The following is a 17316-nucleotide window of genomic DNA, read 5'->3' as shown; positions in this document are numbered from 1 at the left end:
CGCTCGGCCTCGAATTCCTAAGGGACCAAACTGCTGACGTCATCGGCCCCTAACCTTACACACTACTTAATCCAACTTACGCTAAGGACAACACACACAGCCATGCCCGAGGGAGGACTCGAACCTCCGAAGGGGTGAGCCGCGCGAACCGTGGCAAGGCGACCTAGACTGCGCGGCTATTATTGAAGGGAAAAATGAAAAATATGTTAGGAGTTTCGGCTGTTTCCACGGCTAGCTATTATATGAAGAGCAAAACTAGATGATATTGATTGTTTGAGCTGCTTAGTAATGTGTTACTTCCAGTTAGACATAAAAGACGCTCATGGAGTAGTTTTGGGATGGCGGACGGATAAGCAAACGCTAGCAGCACACTATCGTCAGTTTCTGTGGAAGGCAGCCTCCAGGTTCCTGTGGCAGGACCTGTTTGACGACGTCAGAAACAGAAAAAGAGGCGAGATCTACTGACACATTTAAACTGTGCACCGGAGCGGGACTCGAAGACACATCGCTGCGTTTCGCAAGTAGTGACCGTACGGCCAGATCCATCTGGGCACAACTGACGAGAAACGTCGCAGTTTGCATTTTCTAACATCTCTCTACTGTCTTCCACCAAAAATAGTCCGAAATTTAGTGTGCACAGTTTCAATATGCATCGGATTCTGACACCACCGCACACCGACCGTCCCCGCTAGCTGAGTGAGTCTGGCACGGCAGCTCAACGTGTTCGGTTCAAATGGTTCAAATGGCTCTGAGCACTATGGGACTCAACATCTTAGGTCATAAGTCCCCTAGAACTTAGAACTACTTAAACCTAACTAACCTAAGGACATCACACACACCCATGCCCGAGGCAGGATTCGAACCTGCGACCGTAGCAGCCTCGCGGTTCCGGACTGCAGCGCCAGAACCGCACGGCCACCGCGGCCGGCGGCGTCAAATCTAAAGACTTGCAACCGGCGAACAGTGTACCCGGCGGGAGGCCCTAGTCACACGACATTTATTTACCACTGCACACCTTATACAGTGTGTAAACTTTTAGATGGCAGATCTCTCCCTAGTCCTGAATCGGTAGAAGTCGGTAAACGTCGGGAGGCTTCGGTAGGCACGCAGTTTCGACTGCTGCCAACATTACGTAGCTGACTGTGTTGTTTGCGAAACGTGTTGCGAATAGTGTTAGTAGTGAAGAAATAACAGAACAAAACGTCATGCCTGACGCGGCACTTTTTCACGCATCTCGATGTTTACCACGTCGTATCTCCTGAATTATACGTCGTAAAGAGACATAAATTTGCCGGCGCTTTTACTGATATATGTGGATACTGTATGCGAAATATGTTGCGATTAGAGTTAATAGTACCGAAATAATACATTAAAACGTCATGCCTACTGCGGCAGATTTACGGCATGTACTGAGAAGATGTAGTAAGCGACAAACTTTTTTCCTTTCATTATTTTGTGGGGTGTGTCAGCGAGAAAAATTTTCGTAAATGTTTGAAATTGTATGTAACGTTTGTTGCTAGTCGCTAAGTACTCTCATTCTCAAATAGTGGATGCATAAATCTGGGTATTTTCCCGCGGTGGCATCTCATTGTTTATGACCTCATGTCTCCTCAAGAATGTGTCTTATTCATTTTCTTTTCGGCTAGGAACCTTCGTGGGCGTACGGAGAACAAATCACCAAAATTTCATCGCAATCGGATGAATGGTTTGGGAACGCACAGAGGGCAGACATACATACTTTCATTTTTATACATAGAGATTGACAGTTACGTTATACTATATGACCTGTTTAAGTATATTTAAATTTAATAATTAATAGTTTAACATTACGGGGAATGAAATAAAATGAAAAAATATTGTGAGCAGTGGGAATCGAACGCAGGTCCGCTGTATTATAAGTTTCTACCTAACCAATTGCGCTACGCATGCTACAGTGAGCGAACTGTTGAAACATTGTCTATTACTTTTTTTGGGCGTTCGTAGAACAACTCACCAAAGTTTCATTGCCATCGGATGAATGGTTTGTGAGCGCATAGTAGACAAACATACTTACATTCATTTATATTAATGTACATGACGATTTCAGTTTCGTTTACGAACAACATTTAAAGGGAGTTTTACTTCCAAGCCTTTCGTCTGCTTTCGTGTAAGCAAGACGCGCAATTTGTAGTGCCAGCACTGCAACTGGTAGGCGTGCCTTGTCACCCCCCCCCCCCCCCACACCGGCTCCTCACCCCTCGCCGGCCAATGCTTGCTTCCTCCTGTCCCCGCGCTCCCCTCACAACTCAGCCGTCTTACAGTTAACACACTGTACATTTATCTTCAAAGATCAAGACTCTCCATGGATTTCACAAGCTGACCACACTCATCTCGGCGGGTTGCCGGGGCACAGAGTGCGAAACTTGGCAGAAGGGCGTTGTCTGTGGGGCCGCGCGCTGTGGTTGCATTGAGTAGCCGCGCAGTCTGGGCCGCCTTGCCACGGTTGGCGCGACTCCCCCCGTCGGAGGTAAGAGTCCTCCCTCGGGCATGGGGGTGTTTGTTATCCGTAGCGTAGTTTAAGTTAGATTAAGTAGTGTGTAAGTCTAGGGACCGATGACCTCAGCAGTTTGGTCCCATAGGAACTTACCTCAAATTTCCAAAATTTCCGTGTAAGGAGGACACAGACAGCGAAATAAGCATTCCTAATTAGGAACTGAAAAACTGCCAGTTCATCCACAACAATGGTTGCCTCTCGCAAGCGGGTGTCCATTTCTCTTATTTTTGACTCCATCGCCACGTTTAATTTTTCGAGATAAGGGGGAATAAAATGTGAAAAATTATACAGGACTGTGCTTAAACAGACACACAATATTTTTAGCGCAACGCAATCTGACTTTCAAAAATCCCTACAAAAGAATGGCCCTGCCTAACATTAACCTATACCTTTCACAAATCACTTACCTCACCAAAATCTTCGTTACTCGAACTACTGCAATACAGCGAGCGCCACTACTGCCAGCTAAATAAAACATTCAAACTACGGAAGGCACTAACTACTGATAGGGATAGCAAATGAAAGATTTTAATAGAGAACAAACAACGCATTTACCTTAATAGTCATTATATATATATATATATATATATATATATCAGTTCATGACATCCAGTCTAACAAATTTCAAAACTCCGCCATTTCTCTCCCCACATCCACCACTGCTGGCGGCTCACATCCTACTGTGCAACGTTACGCGCTGTTCACATCCAGCTGCCGCTGCCCAACACTACAATGGCAGACAACAATGCAAACTAGCCACAGACTGCACACAGCACAGCCAGTGATTTTCATACAGAGCGCTACGTAACGTTGCCAATAAGAAAACATAAACAGCCTACTTACAAATGTTGTAATGTATCTTCAGCAGTTTGAAAAGTGTGTCGTCTAAGCCGCTTTTCAAGAACTTCATTCTCCGGCGACACTCGTCTCCCACCCAGCAACGCACTTTTCGTTTCGGTTTCCTATTGTCTCCGATGTTACGCATGAAATTGAACGTAGTCGTCACACACGTGCCATATTCGCGCTGTAGTCGCACATACTGACAGGGGAAACTCCTCATCCCAAACCCCTCAGACAGGGCTACAGTGGCCCACAGCACAGCCTGTCAAAAACTGAAGACCGAGGAATCATCAAACCAGGAAGAAGGTAAATCGAACTGTGTAAAAAGAAGCAAAATAGAAACAGTGAATGGTGCAAGCTCAAGATGTCCAACATGCAGCGGATTTTAGTAGCAACGGCGTCGCCCTTATGTGGTCACGTTGTTCAACTGCGAAGCGGGAGTTCCGAGTTCTAATCTCGTTCGTGCTCGCCCTTCTTTTTTTTTTTTTTTCAAAAAATTATTAATTGTCAGTCCGGTCATTGACGTGTCTGTTCACCGTATTCAAATTTATATCTGTGTCGTGGTTCAAAATGGCTCTGAGCACTATGGGAATTAACTTCTGAGGTCATCAGTCCCCTAGAACTTACAACTACTATAACCTAATTAACCTGAGGACATCACACAAATCCATGCCCGAGGCAGGATTCGAACTTGCGACCGTAGCGGTCGCGCGGTTCCGGACTGTAGCCCCGAGAACCGCTCGGCCTCTCTGACCGGCTCTGAGTCGTGGTGTAATGTCCGTTTGCAAAAGCGAGTTGTAAGGAATGGACCTCCAGATAAACGGGCCTGCTATTTGTTAAACACAAATACCACGTATTATGACTCTTGCGTTCCGTTTAGGAAGTTTTGACTCTTGAATTCCATTCTTCTAACATATTTCACGCCCGTTTATCTGTTGGTTTTATTTCTGTGGACGCCTATGCGAGATCTCGCCTCTTCTCATTATGCGACACATTTACTACTGAAGGTAACATATTCTAATGGCTCTGAGCACTATGGGACTCAACTGCTGTGTTCATAAGTCCCCTAGAACTTAGAACTACTTAAACCTAACTAACCTAAGGACAGCACACAACACCCAGCCATCACGAGGCAGAGAAAATCCCTGACCCCGCCGGGAATCGAACCCGGGAACCCGGGCGTGGGAAGCGAGCACGCTACCGCACGACCACGAGATGCGGGCAACATATTCTAACCACATGATTCATATTCTATAACCAATGTATAGTATGACGGCTGCCAAGACTATAGCAGGAGAACAGACACATCAGTGACCGGACGGACAGTTCATAATTTAGCGAAGAAGAAGAAGAGTAGACACGAGTTAGATTTGAACACGGACCTTCGCCTGCGCAGTCCAGCGCAGTAAGAAACATAACCACGACGCCGAGGCTGTTTAAACTGGCTCGATGTTGCACATCTTGTGCTTAGGACGTTCACTCTTTCGATTTTGATTCTTTTTAACAGTTCAGTACACCTTATTCCTCTTTTCATACTCGTGTTCAGTTTTTGACGGACTGTCCCTCGGGCCATTTTACCACTAAATCTGTGGGTGATGCGTTCGGGAGTTTCCCTTGCGGGCAAGTAGCGACCAGCAGCGGACAGCGAAGGGTTTGCGGCGCAAACAACTGTTAAACGCGCCCAGTGGATTCCACAGCTGCAGGCAGAGCCACGTCACTGAGGGTCGGCGTAAACACGGCTGATGACTTGTTTTCGAATTTACCGTTTCTTCCAGTTTGGTCCACATTATTTGGGAGACTGACCTCGTCATCGGCCTTACGTACTCCAAGCAACTGTGTGGGTGTGTGTGTGTGTGTGTGCGCTTCTTACCTACAACTGACAGTCGCTTGTCGCGCTTTATGAAGAGTCGAAAATGCTACCAACATCTGGCTACTGAATGAATTACGCGGCCACTACTACAACACGAAGTAGTGAAAGAAAATAATAAGCAAATGTGTATTATACACTACTGGACATTAAAATTGCTACACCACGAAGATGACGTGCTACAGACGGGAAATTTAACCGACAGGATGAAGATTCTGTGATATGCAAATGATTAGTTTTTCAGAGTATTCACACAAGGTTGGCGCCGGTGGCGACACCTACAACGTGCTGACATGAGGAAAGTTTCCAACCAATTTCTCATGAACAAACAGCAGTTCACCGGCGTTGCCTGGTGAAATGTTGTTGTGATGTCTCGTGTAAGGAGGAGACATGCGTACCATCACGTTTCCGACTTTGATTAAGGTCGGATTGTAGCCTATCGCGATTGCGGTTTATCGTATCGTAACATTGCTGCTTGCGTTGGTCGAGATCCGATGACTGTTAGCAGAATATGGAATCGGTGGGTTTAAGAAGGGTAATACGGAACGCCGTGCTGGATCCCAACTACCTCGATTCACTAGCAGTCGAGATGACAGGCAACTTAACCGCATGGCTGTAACGGATCGTGCAGCCACGTCTCGATCCCTGAATCAACAGATGGGGACGTTTGCAAGACCACAACCATCTGCACGAACAGTTCGACGGCGTTTGCAGCAGCATGGACTATCAGCTCGGAGACCGTGGCTGCAGTTACCCTTGACGCTGCATCACAGGCAGGAGCGCCTGCGACGGTGTACTCAACGACGAACCTACGTGCACGAATGGCAAAATATTTTTTCGGAGGAATCCAGGTTCTGTTTACAGCATCATGATGGTCGCATCCGTGTTTGGCGACATCGCGGTGAACGCACACTAGAAGCGTGTATTCACCATCGCGATACTGGCATATCACCCGGCGTGATGGTATGGGGTGCCATTGGTTACATGTCTCGGTCACCTCTTGTTCGCATTGACGGCACTTTGAACAGTGGACGTTACATTTCAGATGTGTTACGACCCGTGGCTCTATCCTTCATTCGATCCCTGCGAAATCCTACATTTCAGCAGGATAATGCACGACCGCATATTGCAGGTCCTGTACAAGCCTTTCTGGATACAGAAAATGTTCGACTGCTGCCCTGGCCAGCACATTCTCCAGATCTCTCACCAACTGAAAACGTCTGGTTAATGGTGGCCGAGCAACTGGCTCGTCACAATACGCCAGTCACTACTCTTTATGAAATGTGGTATCGTGTTGAAGCTGCATGGGCAGCTGTACCTGTACACGCCATCCAAGCTCTGTTTGACTCAATGCCCAGAAGTATCAAGGCCGTTATTACGGCAAGAGGTAGTTGTTCTGGGTACTGATTTTTCAGGATCTGTGCACCCAAATTGCATGACGATGTAATCACATGTCAGTTCTAGTGTGATATATTTGTCCAATGAATACCCGTTTATCATCTGTATTTCTTCTTGGTGTAGCAATTTTAATGACCAGTAGTGTATATAATTATAGTTTTTTCGTTAATCTCAAAAAACGGTTTAGTCAAAATACCGAAGATCTATACAGAGGTGACAAAAGTCATAGGATACCTACTAATACCGTCTCCGACCTTCATCTGCCCAGCGCAGTGCAGCAGCTGGACATGGCATGGATTCAACAAGTCGGTGGAAGTCCCCTGCGGAAATATTCAGCCATACCTTCCTCTACAGCCGTCCATAATTGCGGAAGTGTTGCAGGTGCAAGATCTCGTTCACGAACTGACGTCTCGATTAGGTCCCGTAAATTTTCGATGGGGTTCATGTTGGGTGATGATGATGATGATGTTTGGTTTGAGGGGCGCTCAACTGCGTGGTTATCAGCGCCCGTACAATTACCCAATCTTTGCTCAGTCCAATTTCGCCACTTTCCTGGATGATGATGAAATGATGAGGACAACACAAACACCCAGTCATCTCGAGGCAGGTGAAAATCCCTGACCCCGCCGGGAATCGAACCCGGGTTCATGTTGGGTGATCTGGGTGGTCGAATCATTAGCTCGAATTGTCTAGAACGTTCTTCAGATGAATCGCGAACAATTGTGCCACAATGACATGGCTCACTGTCATCCATAACCACAGAAAGTCCGTGAATGGCTGAAAATGGTCTCCGAGTAGCGGAAACGTAACCATTTCCGGTCAATGAGCGGGTCAGTTGGAGCAGAGGATCAAGTCCATTCCATGTAAACACAGTCCACATCATTATGGAGGCACTAGTAGCTCGCACAGTGGCTTGTTGAGAACTTTCGTACACGGCTTCGTGGGGACTGCACCATACTCGCACCCTTACCAACTGAAATCGGGATTCATCTGACTATGTCACGATTTTCTAGTCGTCTAGGGTCCAACGGATATGGTCACAAGACCAGGAGAGGCGCTACAGGCGATGTCCGCTGTTAGCAAAGAGCCGGCCGTTGTGACCGAGCGGTTCTAAGCGCTTCAGTCCGGAATCGCGCTGCTGCTACGGTCGCAGGTTCGAATCCTGCATCGGGCATGGATGTGTGTGCTGTCCTTATGTTAGGTTTAAGTAGTCCTTAGGGGATTGATGACCTCAGATGTTACGTCCCATAGTGCTCAGAGCCATTTGAACCATTTTTTGTTAGCAAATGCGCTCTCATCGGTCGTCTGCCGCCGCAGCTAATTAACGGTAAATTTCAACGGTAAATTTCGTCGCACTGTCCTACCAGATAAGTTCGTAGCACGTTGATTTCTCCGCTTATTTCATGCAGTGTTCCTTGTCTGACGGCACCGACCACTGTACGCTGCTCTCGGTCGTTGTCTGTGGTGAGAGATAATGCCTGAAACGTGGTATTCGCAGCACACTCTTGAGGCTGTGGATCACGTAATATTGGATTCGCTAACGATTTCCGAAATGGAATGCCCCATGCGTCTAGCCCAACTACCAGTCCGCGTTCACCATCTGTTAATTCCCGTCGTACGGATGTAACCAGGCCGGAAACCTTTTCACATGAATCACCTGAGTAAAAATGACTGCTCCGGCAATGCACTGCCCTCTCATACCTTGTGTAAGCGATACTACCGCCATAGGCATATATGCGTTATTGCTATTCCATGACTTTTTGTCACCTGTGTAGAACGTTATGCCAACCGCTTAACTGAACGCCGCTTGTTAGCGCTGCGAGCACATGACAGTACTGAAAGGAGAGACGAGTGGCAAATTATCATTATAGCGACGACACGAGCTGCAAATGGGGAAATCCACCGACACGAGCGACTGGGAACGAGTATCATGGAAATAGTGGAGCTGGCCGGGTGTTACTGTTATGAGCAGAGCTCGGATTTTTGCAAGTCAGTGAATATAAATGGATATGCAGAGCGAAAATTATTAATACCGACAAACTCCGGGAGGTTGCACGGGGCAAAAAAACACAAGCATTTTTCTGTAGTACCATAGTTGCCTTTGATCAATTTTTAATCCAGCAGAGGGCGTTATCGCTTTTGGTGATCCTGCAATTGTGCATAACTTCGGGACGAATCAGACGAATGTAAGAAATGTTCTTCATGGGCAACTGATAATCAATTTGCCTTCACTGCGTATGCATAACACGGAACCAGATGATTAGCACCCGGAGCCCAGTTTCCGCAGCGGTTCTTGGAACGGTGTCCTATACGTCCTACATTTCCGTCCTCTGTGCTGTTTACAGATAAAGCAATGTACGATGGAGTCTTCAACATCCACAATTCGCATATTTTGAAAGGGTTAATCCACACGCCACATCACTCGGGGTCATCAAGTGCGGTTCTCCGTGAATGTGTGGGCAGGTGTTGTTGGGCCATATCTCCTACCTATGCCATTAAATGACAGCCATTATTAAAATTTCCTCGCCGGGGCACTGCCAGGGTTGGATGACGTGCCGCTCGCTACACTATAGCGCATGCGGTTCCAAGATGACGGAGCGCCGGCACGTTTCAGTCGCCCTGTGCGTCGATTCTTGAACCGACGGTTTCCAAAAAAGTGGTTTGGCAGTGGTGGTCCTGCACCACGACCTACCCGACACTCTGATCTGATCCCTCTGGACTTTCCTCTGCGTGCAGATCTGCTCAACCTTGTTTACAAAACCTCTGTTGTGTTAGTGGAGGTGTTACTCTGTTTACAAGTCAGTGCAGGCATTTTTGAATATCCAAGGTAACTGAAGTAACTGTGTTGTATTAATGTTGTTACGTCTTGGTAATAAAGAATTAAAAGTTGTATGTACTATTCCTTGTATAAAAATCTTTAACATAATGCAGCGCTTCAGCAACCGTGAGTTATTCAGACAATAAGAATTTCAGCCCTCAGTTCCAAGGTAATATTTCTTTAATTTACCTAGGTTTCGATGCCAACAATGGCATCTTCTTCAGAACAAAAATTAAATTTTTTTGAGGGCCAAACGTTGGCCCTCAAAATGTTTAATTTTTGTTCTGAAGAGGATGCCATTGTTGGCATCGAAACCTTGGTAAACCAAAAAAAAAATTATCTTGCAACTGAAGGCTGAATTTCTTAATGTCTGAACTATTCCTTGTCATCAAAGGAAAACACGTTAGAAAAAGCATCTTCATTGTCCCACACAATCGCCCAGAGTTTGCTATTTTAATTAATTTTCATCCAGAGAAAACTCCCGCTATCGTTTTAAAAATTCCTCGCAGGAAAACACGACATTGGAGAAAAATACTTGTTTCGGTGTTCCGTGCAATAGACCAGTGTTTGCCGGTTTAAATAATTTTCAGTTTGTGTAATAGGCATATTTAACTAATTTGTTCATATCTGTGGATATGTTTTACTTTCTCAGGAACGATTCTTGTAATACGAATCTTTCACCGCCATACTTTAAGAAGAAGAGAATCGCACGGCCACACCGGCCGGCGGAAGTCAATTGTGGACTCCATTTTTGTGGATGGCAATGCGCTATGCCACCGGCCCACAATTGTTGGCTACTCGTTTTAAGAACATTCTGGAAAATTTGAGCGAATGATTTGGGCACTCAGATCGCCTGACATGAATCCCATCGGACATTTATGGGACACAGTCGCGAGATCATTTCGTGCACCGGCAACAGTTTCGGAATTACGGGCGGCTATAGCGCGAGCATGGCTCAGTATTTCTGCAGGGGATTTCCAACGACTTGTCGACTGCAATCCACATAGAACTGCTGCACAAAGCCGGGCAAAAGGAGGGTCGGCACGATATTAGGAGGTACCCATGTGTTTCGTCAACCTTAGTATAAGAGACGATATCGGCGACTCAAACTATGATTACCTGTGGATGAAAGAACCGGCTCGTGTAAGAGATTAACTGCCAGTCTTGTGGTGGAAAAAATAACGGAATCTGAACCAGATAAACCACATCTCATTGTACTATTGGGGTATGAATTAAAAAACGCCTTCAGTGATAATTTTTCGTGTTTTATTCTGTACACGATGCATTTCGTACCCTGTGGGTCCATCTTCAGGTGTAATTCCTCTTAATACATGATTTATTTGTTCTCCTGAATGAGATGTAATGCATATTGCTGTCACCGAAAGGTTTGTGTTAGCTTACGTACTTCGTAAGTCAGTCGCGGAAAATATGTGTGAAATAGTGAAAAAGATGAATATTGTAAACTTACAAAATAATCCAAGAAAAGCGTTTTTAAAGTTTTAGTAACAGTATAAGCTTTTTCCTCCATCGTTTTCAAGTATATCACTTCATTCAAGAGGCACATTCACAAGTACATGTTTGTAAACACTTCGCAGACGGTTTTCTACATTGTGTGGTCAAAGATGAATTTGTCATAGTGCTTTGACCAGAGCAGCGGTCATTGTGAGGGTGAAAAGGGGTTGACATACGGTATTACTCGGTAACGCCTTGAACTGTTTCACAAAACTGTGTATGTACATAACTCATTATTTGTGTGAGTAACTGTGTAAAAATTCTGGAGATTAGCATATCCCTACTGTCCCCAGGGTTATGTGTGGGGTAAAAAGCCATTAGATGTAAAAATATTCCACAAAGACCGACATTAGTTTCGAAGGCATAGTTTCCGGGCCTCATTCGTGACAGACCAGATGACAATTCACTCCTGATGGAGGGAGGGGAGGCGGGGTGGCCAGGAGTGCAAAGTTTGTTTTACAAGGTGACTCAGATACCCCTACCAATCCGTTTTATGCAACCCGCACTACGACTTATTAGGAACGGTATACAGATGGCGGCCACAAAATTGATGTACGTTCCCTCTCAGAGGTTTTGGCGATTGTTAGCATAAGGAATTGTACTGTAAAAAGTACGAGTGAGGGTCAGCCAGGAGTTACGTGGTATTTTTGGACCTTACTTCTGCCATCCTTATCCAGTTATCTTCAGTCTTTCTTCGTGTAATTAATGGTGTAGTCATATAGGTTCTGTAAATGTTTAGTACTTAATCCTTCGTAAGTGGCTGAGAAACATAGAAAGAGTGTTTCACCATCAGAAACAACGAAACTAACAGGAGTCATCAAAATGGGAAGCGTTGAAGTAGCAACTCTCTGGTATATAATCCAATGAAAAGATTTATATATTTTGTGATTCAACTGCCCCTATCAATGTCGTTTTATGCACCCTCACATGACAGAATAATGTTGTTAGCGAGATCAGTCTGGAGCTGTGAGGTACATTGCCAAAATGTCGCAGAATAACTCATAAGGTATACAAAGGCTCCTTACGCCTATTGTGCAAATTTTGTTCATGCAACTACTGTAGCACATTAACGCAGCGAGTGATATATTAGTCTTTTCATTGGGTTATATAGCGGGAAGGTGTTGCTTCCATGCTTCCCATTTTGATATCTCCTGTTAACTTCGTTATTTCCGGTTATGAAACACACTTTAGAAGAGGAAATTTCTGAACCGTTTACGAAAGATTAAGTACTACAGACGGAATAAACTGACAGAGGCTTCTAAAACCCGTATGACTACAGCTAATCACACAAAGAAAGACTGGAGACAGCTGGATAAGTATGGTAGAAGTTACATATATCTTGGTCGGGAAATGTCGTGTAACTCAAGGCCAATCGTCTTTTGTATTTTTTTACACTACGATTCAATTTGCTAAAAGTCGTTCAAAGCTCTGACAGGAAACTTCGGCTACATGGCTGTCGCATGTTTGTATACCATTCCTGATACAGACGAAGTGCTGGTTGCATAAGTCGGATCGGTAGGGGCAGCTGAATCACCCTCTATACATAGATACAGGGTGTTTCAAAAATGACCGGTATATTAGAAACGGCAATAAAAACTAAACGAGCAGCGATAGAAATACACCGTTTGTTGCAATATGCTTGGGACAACAGTACATTTTCAGGCGGACAAACTTTCGAAATTACAGTAGTTACAATTTTCAACAACAGATGGCGCTGCAAGTGATGTGAAAGATATAGAAGACAACGCAGTCTGTGGGTGCGCCATTCTGTACGCCGTCTTTCTGCTGTAAGCGTGTGCTGTTCACAACGTGCAAGTGTGCTGTAGACAACATGGTTTATTCCTTAGAACAGAGGATTTTTCTGGTGTTGGAATTCCACCGCCTAGAACACAGTGTTGTTGCAACAAGACGAAGTTTTCAACGGAGGTTTAATGTAACCAAAGGACCGAAAAGCTATACAATAAAGGATCTGTTTGAAAAATTTCAACGGACTGGGAACGTGACGGATGAACGTGCTGGAAAGGTAGGGCGACCGCGTACGGCAACCACAGAGGGCAACGCGCAGCTAGTGCAGCAGGTGATCCGACAGCGGCCTCGGGTTTCCGTTCGCCGTGTTGCAGCTGCGGTCCAAATGACGCCAACGTCCATGTATCGTCTCATGCGCCAGAGTTTACACCTCTATCCATACAAAATTCAAACGCGGCAACCCCTCAGTGCCGCTACCATTGCTGCACGAGAGACATTCGCTAACGATATAGTGCACAGGATTGATGACGGCGATATGCATGTGGGCAGCATTTGGTTTACTGACGAAGCTTATTTTTACCTGGACGGCTTCGTCAATAAACAGAACTGGCGCATATGGGGAACCGAAAAGCCCCATGTTGCAGTCCCATCGTCCCTGCATCCTCAAAAAGTACTGGTCTGGGCCGCCATTTCTTCCAAAGGAATCATTGGCCCATTTTTCAGATCCGAAACGATTACTGCATCACGCTATCTGGACATTCGTCGTGAATTTGTGGCGGTACAAACTGCCTTAGACGACACTGCGAACACCTCGTGGTTTATGCAAGATGGTGCCCGGCCTCATCGCACGGCCGACGTCTTTAATTTCCTGAATGAATATTTCGATGATCGTGTGATTGCTTTGGGCTATCCGAAACATACAGGAGGCGGCGTGGATTGGCCTCCCTATTCGCCAGACATGAACACCTGTGACTTCTTTCTGTGGGGACACTTGAAAGACCAGGTGTACCGCCAGAATCCAGAAACAATTGAACAGCTGAAGCAGTACATCTCATCTGCATGTGAAGCCATTCCGCCAGACACGTTGTCAAAGGTTTCGGGTAATTTCATTCAGAGACTACGCCATATCATTGCTACGCATGGTGGATATGTGGAAAATATCGTACTATAGAGTTTCCCAGACCGCAGCGCCATCTGTTGTTGAAAATTGTAACTACTGTAATTTCGAAAGTTTGTCTGCCTGAAAATATACTGTTGTCCCAAGCATATTGCAACAAACGGTGTATTTCTATCGCTGCTCGTTTAGTTTTTATTGCCGTTTCAAATATACCGGTCATTTTTGAAACACCCTGTAAATATCTGGGATAGTTTAATATGTGTGAAATACAGACTTGGTCAGCCAGAACATTACGACCACCTACCTAATAGTCGGTATATCCACATTTGGCACGGATAACAGCGGCGACGAGTCACGGCACAGAAGCAATGACGCCTTGGTAGGTCGCTGGAGGGAGTTCACCACACCTGCTCACACAAGTCACCGAATTCCCGTTAACTGGGAGGAGAGGAGCGGTGAGTTCTGCGCTACGTTCATCCACATCCCAGATGTGTTCGATCGGGTTCAGATCTGGCGAGTTGGAGGGGGCCAGCACATCAATTGGATCTCGACAGTGTGTTCCGCGAACCACTCCGTCACACTCTTCGCTCTATCTTGTTGAATAATACCACTGCCATCAGGGAAGATGATCGTCATGAAGGGGTGTACGTGGTCTGCAACCAGTGTACGGTACTCCTTGGCCATTACGGTGTCCTGCACGAGCTGCACTGGACCCATGAATGGCTACGTGAATTTTCCCCAGAGCATTAAGGAGAAACCGCCAACTTGTCTCCATCCCGCTCTACAGGTGTCATCCCGCTCTACAGGTGTCAAGGAGCCGTTCCCCTGGAAGACGATGGCATGATGAAGAAAGTATCGGAATTCATCAGACCATGCAACGCTCTGCCACTGCATCAACGTCCAGTGCCGATGGTCACGTGCCCATTTCAGTTGTAGTTGTCAGTGTCGTGGTGTTATGATCGGCACATGCATGTGTCGTCGGCTGCTGAGGCCCATCCTTAGGAGTGTCCAGTGTACTTTGGGTTCAGACACACTTGTACTCTGCCCAACAGTTAAGTTTGATGTTAGTTCCTCCAGTTCGCCGCCTGTCCTGTTTTACCAGTCTGCCCAGACTACGACATCCGACATCTGTAATGTGAGGTGGCCGCCTAACCCCACGACACCTTGACTTGGTTTAGCCACTTGTTGAAGACACCACAGAACTTACCGAAGTCTTGCAGTTCTCGAAATGCTCCTGCTGAGCCTTGTAATGCCACTTCCTCGGACGCCAAATGAAAATCAAAAATTATCTCCAAAATTCCCAAAGATTTCCCCAAAACAAGTTCCAAATTCCATGGAAAATGAACACGCAAATAAATTTCTAGTTAACACTATTATTTGGATATTAACCAGTAATTGAATCGGGAATCTAATACTTAGTAATTTATTAACGTACGAAAGAAAGATAGGATTCCAGTAAAATCAAATTCAAAATTCAAAATCATAGTAAATCGCAAAATCATTATCATTCAAATTCGCAAAGTAGAACCAACGTTCCCAAAGAATACTCCGTGTGAGTACTCTTTGAGATTCGTGAGTAATGGGTAAGGATAATTCAGTCCGTTGACACTACATTACGAAAGATAGCCGAAGCAGGTCTTACTTTTGAACGCTCGTATATGTAGGCGCAATTAGATTGTTTTTTTCAGAATTCATTATTGCGATCTACTATGACGCAGTGAAACGATACTTTGACTTCAAATATTACGTTATTTAGAATTCAGATAGAGGACTTGCATATACTAGACAGAAGTGACCTTTAATTAGATAACCTGAAGTTAACACTATTTAGGAAGTGAACACAGACAATTTCATTCGTAATAACTAACGCCGCGCGGGCATGGGTGTGTGTGTTTGACCTTAGGATAATTTAGGTTAAGTAGTGTGTAAGCTTAGGGACTGATGACCTTAGCAGTTAAGCCCCATAAGATTTCACACACATTTGACATTTGACAATAACTAATGGACTATGGAACTTGGCGATAGTTACGAAGCATATAATTTATAATTCCCTCCAACAACTGGGAAAGCTTCTTCCTCATGGCTCTGTTAGGAAGTGACTAATATTGTGTAATAAACCAGCATATCGTGTCAATTCACGCATTTATCATTCAAGTTTTGCAATATTATTTATAGAGATCACATGCTGCGATATTATTTTACTGAAGCGCTCTGCGCTTATATAGAAACTCTTTGACGTTAGGAATTAATAACACTGTTACGACTGAGATTACAACCAGTCTACAGGGAATTTGGTGTCGCTGGAACTAATTTGAACTTATCATTAATATTTAAATAGCAACTGATAAAACCATCGATTATAAACGATTTAATTACGACATTTGGTGAAGTAAATATCTCGCACAAGTCGCGAGTTCAGTTCATCGATGTTCTTTTTGTAACGTCGATACCGATACAAGAAACAACAATCTCATTGCTCTATCTCTGAGTCTTAGCCAAGACCGAGGATTATGTTACAGCCTCCGGGCCATCACAGTCTGCCCTCGGTCATACTGAGATGGATCGCGCGCCATGCCCTTTCTACACACGGACAGCACGCTCATTGATACTACACGCACTGTGCGTGTGACTGACTAGGAGTCGTTCGCCGCTAAGTGATGCTACTAGAGATGGGCAAACTGAAACACTTAACTGTTTCGAAACAAATGAAACAGTACAATGTAATGTTTCGATACGCTATTTCGAAACAGTGAAACAGTTTGTGTTTTGTAATCTAATAAACCTACACATTTTATCATCTTGAATGTCTACTGTATAAGTATGTCCATATAAACACAAATGAGGTGCGAGAGCGCCAATGATTTCGCAGAAAGTATGAAACTATCACTTGGGCGTCTTGGCAGCTTCGTATTTCCTGCAGCAAATGCGCTCCTTTCGTGTTGTGTGACTTTCATACTTTTCAATTGGCTGAGGACAGCCATAACTGAAGAGAGAAGAACCACCACGAATGGAACTGGAAGTAGGAGCAAACTGCAGAAACAACGGATATGCTACTGGGATTCCCACATTCCGTTAGTATGGGTAATATACCCATCCTGCTAATTTCCATTAAATAACAAAATATAACAGAAAAAAATTTTGTCTTTCAAGGTGTTTCGAACTGTTACTATAAAGTCACCATGCTTCCCAGCCCTTCCCGTTCACCATTACACTATCAGTGATATGTCAAACATGCGTTTCTTAATACGATTACTGTACATGAAAAGAGAAGCGTATGTTATTTAAAAAAAAGTGTAATTTAATCGAATAATTTTCGCATATTTATTATTTTGAATGTGAATGGCATTCGTTGTTTTATTGTTTGCTTAGTGTTTATAAAGCAGATGTTACGCCATTTCGTAATAGGACAGACAGCTAGATACGAAGCCTTATTTTCGGATATCTTAAGCTTCATTCTATTGCTTGTCAAAAAGATTTCGACACTC

This window comes from Schistocerca cancellata, chromosome 6 (genome assembly GCF_023864275.1).
Source record: "Schistocerca cancellata isolate TAMUIC-IGC-003103 chromosome 6, iqSchCanc2.1, whole genome shotgun sequence".
Classification (NCBI taxonomy): domain Eukaryota; kingdom Metazoa; phylum Arthropoda; class Insecta; order Orthoptera; family Acrididae; genus Schistocerca; species Schistocerca cancellata.
Note: the sequence above shows the minus strand (reverse complement) of the source record.